This window comes from Gavialis gangeticus, unplaced genomic scaffold, assembly GCF_001723915.1.
Source record: "Gavialis gangeticus isolate Ggan-Ray unplaced genomic scaffold, GavGan_comp1, whole genome shotgun sequence".
NCBI classification, from domain to species: Eukaryota; Metazoa; Chordata; order Crocodylia; family Gavialidae; genus Gavialis; species Gavialis gangeticus.
This window is the reverse complement of record NW_017729022.1, coordinates 136297376-136302087: the sequence shown is the minus strand read 5'-3', so window position 1 is coordinate 136302087 and position 4712 is coordinate 136297376.

Below are 4712 nucleotides of genomic sequence, written 5' to 3'. Positions count from 1 at the left end.
ATGTACATTTAAAATGAAAGCAAAACCTAGCAAAACAAAACACGACTCAAGGGAGAGGATGAGAGAGATTGAACCACATATAACAGATGTTAGTCAAGTTGCTTAAAGCACTCCTGGAAGACACCCAACTATCATGATGAGATATAAATATCAGAATGGAATAGAATGGAGTTGAAATAATAATACCTTCCATGCAAGTGCTGGGAGTAGACCTGGTAGAAGGAAGAAATATACCTTCACTTTAATGACTGCAAAACAATAGAGTGATACTGTATTAACTGATGGCATGGGTTCACTGTACACATTTACATTCTATGGCTTTCACTGGCAGGTATTTGTGTGTGTGTTTCAAATACAGGTCATTTGCAGTGGCCGAAATAAATTGCTGAGGACTAAAATATTTATATGTTTCTGCTTTGAAAGGGGTTTTGCTCAATAAAAATGAGCTTATGATTTTGTAACAAAGTATTTGTAACTGGAGACTTTGTCTTGTATCTGAACTCACGCCCAGGTATCCTTAGATTCAGTGGTCTGTATTTGAGTGCTAATTACCTGCAAGAGAAACATTTGCCCAGAACTGAACAAATTGGTCCAACTCAGCAGCTACACAACATATTTTAAATTCAAATCGTGGCTGTCCAGAGAAAGGAGAACCATTATAAGTTATAAGACCAAGTGTAGCTCTGATGCAGGCATGTGTAACACTACTGAAGCCTAAAGAGGTTCCACTTGCTTTCACCAGGGATGAATTTGGCCCAAGGATTCCAGGCACTAGTAGGTATTGTAGTGAATTCCCCCATGCCAGTGGTTTGCATAGATGTAATTCCCTCACCTGCAGTAGAGCATGGAAAGTAGGCAGCTGTGCCAACCGTAACACAAACTCTGGAGGCAATTGCTGTAAGTGCCTGGTGGGTTCACCCAAAAATTACATCTACACATAAGTGTCTAAAAATAAAAAGTATCTTTGTCAGTGGTCTGGCAGAGATAAGGTAACAGAACCTGTGCCAATCAGCATGCAGTGCAGTTTATTGGGACTTACAGTAAACAGAATTAAATAAAAATGGTCACACTTAATGTTACTTCTGCCCTGTAGCTGTTTGACAGAGAGATTTCCTATAATTAAAATGAGAGTGCTCAGTAAAACTGGCTGTATCTCTCAATCTAATAGAAACCTTTTAAGTGCAACCACTGTAACTTTAAAATGGCCCACATATTTATGAAGCAGCTTAAGACAAAATTAACTCTTTTCTGAATGCAGTAGTAAGGCATGTGTAGCTGCCACATTACAGTTATGAATTCTTAAGGGCCAGATTCTGCAACAACCCCATGCTCAGCACGGCAGATGGGGAACCCATTACAGCTTCCTGAATCTGAGCCCAACTACCCCAGCCATTCCTAGGGGCTGCTCTAACTAATGTCCACCAGCAATAGTCAGTGAGGGGTGGTCTGCCAGCCAGAGATAGCTCACAAAGCAGCACACTTTGACCATGTGCCCTTTCTAGTCCAATGGGCCATTATGTTGGGGCACTGGATGTGCCTGCCACCTTGGACAACTGGTGCCTCCCGAGTCTGGCAGGGTGCCGACAGGTGCTGCCGGCAGTATCGGTGGTGGGGCCAGAGTTGATGACCTCCCACAGGCAGCAGCAGTGGACCCAGACCTGGCAACCTCCCACGGTCATCAACAGTGGGGACGGAGCTGGCAAGCTCCCACAGGCGCCACTGGTGGCGTCGATGGCGGGGCCAGAGCTGGGGAACTCCTGCAGGTGGTGGCAGCAGCCCTGTCGGGAGGGCACATGCACCCCATATCCCCTACATGTTACCTATGCCTGCCACTTGAAGGGGTCAGGCAACCTGTTGAGCCACCGGCAGGTGGAGGTCAGTGCTAAATGCTGAGTCAGCTGACCCAGGGGGCTGGCAGGTGTGGCTAGGCCTGATCACAGGAGTCTCCTGGTTGGAGGAGGGCTGGGTTTAGACAAGGTATAAGCCCAGACCCTGAGAGCAGGGCTGGCAGTGGCATCTTGGGAGCTGGTGGAGGAACATCACCCAGCAGAAAGGCTGCAGCTCCTGAATGCCAGTGAGGAAAATTACATCTGGAAGTTTGGGTAAGAAGGGCAAGGAGGAGGTTCCTGGAGACCCAGTGTGGGGTCCAGAGCCGTGAAAAGAAGGCTGAGTGCCTGTGGCCTGTTGAGTGGAGAGCTGAGGACAGGTCCAGAGAGGAGCTGTGTAAGGGGCCAGGAGGCACCCAGATGAGCCTAGAGAAGGAAAAGGCTACAGTAAGGAATACCTATGGAGGGCTCTGAGCCCATAGAAAGAGAGAGAGTGAGCTGTGAAGGGGCCTGATTGGGCAGACCCACAGAGAGAGGGCTGGCAGTTGAAGGACAGATCCTGGGAACTTCAACTGGCCTATGTTGGGTCCAGGGCCCAGGAGGGACAAAAGGGTGATGGAGCCCACCACGAGAGATGGTCAGAGCTGGCAGAGCCTGGAATCCCGACTGGCTTGGAGGCAGGGCAAGGGCCTAGGAGAGGCACAAAGGTCTTTGTGGGGTCACAGCCAAGAGGGAGGGGTCAGGGAGCATGCAGCCCAGGATGATGATAACTGGTAGGGGTCCGAGAGTGAGCTGGGGGGCCAGAGATAGAGGACTTAAGGGAAGGACGGAGCCATGGCCAGGGAGCCCAGTGGTTAGCAGCCCAGGAGGGGTATAGGATATCTAAGGGAGAGCCGAGAGAGGAATGAATAAGACCAGGAAGTTTTGAAAACCAGTCCTGGCTAAGACCTAAAACTGCACCCTTTTGGAGTTGGTTGGTGTGGTGAGGCTGCCTGTGGTGGGGCAGCCTCCATGAAATGCCGTGCATGGGCCACTCCTAGGAAAGGTAAGGATGGGGCACTAGAAAGCCTCAACTGCCACTGCCTTGTGGGTAGCACTGTGGGGGGGGATGGCTAAGAGAGCACACCCCAACAGAAAAGCACTTGCCGGGGAAGACTGGGGCCAGCGAGGGTCCTGGGCACAGGTAGAGGCCAATGGGGGTTCAGTGGAATGGGGCTGCACGAAGGCCTGTGGGCAGCCTCCCTATTATATTAACCATCGAGGTGTGGCAGGAGAGACAGAAAGGCACCCTAGGAATGGAACGAGGCATGATCATGGAGCTCCCAGGGGACTATTATGGCCACCCCTGGGACCCAACCCTGCCGGGATATAGAAGCTAGTTCCAGCTCCCTCAGCAGGAGTAATGGGCCTTACCAGGCCTGCCAAACTCTTTCTTTTCAGGGCAGTAGGGACATTTTTTTCCCCTTGGAGTTCCTCAGAAATATTCCAGGAAGTGAGGTTTTCAGGTAACATTGAAGTGGCTTTCTCCAACCCTATGCTGTATCTTAGAGCAGATACCATAAGAATAAGCTACAGCTTCTTCAAGTGGCATTTATTGCCCCCTCCTCCATGATGATGGAGGAGTTTTTCCTATAGGGCTTCTGAAATTAGGTCAGCTGGGAGTCTAACAGCATCAAATATTTAATGCATAAATAGAAAATACTGTTTAAAAGACACCTTTATAAAGATCTTTAATATAGAAATGCCAGTGGTACAGCACAAAATATCCCTGTTTTGAAATGAGACTATTATATTAATAGTCAAGATAGGTAAGTCTGAGCAATCCTCTTGTATTGTCCTAAGGAGTAGAGCAAAGATAAGTTAGCAGACATGAGAGCAGTCAGTTAATGAACCATAAATACAATTTCTCTATTAAGTCCATATAGAGACGTTTTGGTGTCGAGTAAAGTTATGATTTTTTTCTTCCCAGGCCCATCTTTTGAAGATATTGTATAGGTTTCTTTATGTAGATTTGCCTTAAAGAGGACAAGGACTTTGAGGTCAGAGATGAAGCTGTGGTTTCATAAAAAGTGATCTCTCACTGGTGAGAGGTGTTCCTTGTATTTCTGTGTGAGTTCATCCTGGAAAACAGTAGTAACTGATCACCCACGTAGCTTCTGAGTACATGAATTGGATGATGTATTTGAATGTGCTAGGCATGTGTAGCACCTGTGGATTCTGATACGTAGATTAATGCCAGCCTGGGTGTATCTGTCTTCTTGTAAAAGGGACCTCTGGTGTTTCACAATGTCATGTCTTATTTCATCGATCAGCTAGGACTCAGTGCTGTAGGCATATTGGGCTATTATAAAGTTGTCCAGTACAAGAGTTATTATGGCACTTCCACACACAACCTATCTGCCTTTCAACCTTTTATCATTACATTTTTATACCCATCTTTTACTGCAATTTAAGGATTATTTCCTGAAAAGTCCACATTTATAGACATACAATGACTGCTTGCAGAGGCATTTTAGAGTAAAGAAAGAAAAATAAAGTATCACAATATTAGTAATATCCCACTGTATCCACAGAAAGATCCATCACATTGTCCTCCCTGGAACTAGCTCATAAATCACTACAGCAGTAGCTGTCATTTGGACAGAACCTGTTGCGCCTCCTCATCTTGAATAGCAACTTATTCCAGGTGAAATCCCACTAAAATCAGTGGGACAGCCCGTAAGTAGGGACCTACTTAATTTCCGATTTTGTGGATTTCATGGAAACTCTGAAATCTGGGATTGTACGTGAAATCCATGAAATCAAGGAAAAAAATGTAATAAAAATACAATGCTGCCCTCCCCCCCCCCCCCAGGGACACCAGAACCCTTTCCCCGGGGGGGGGGA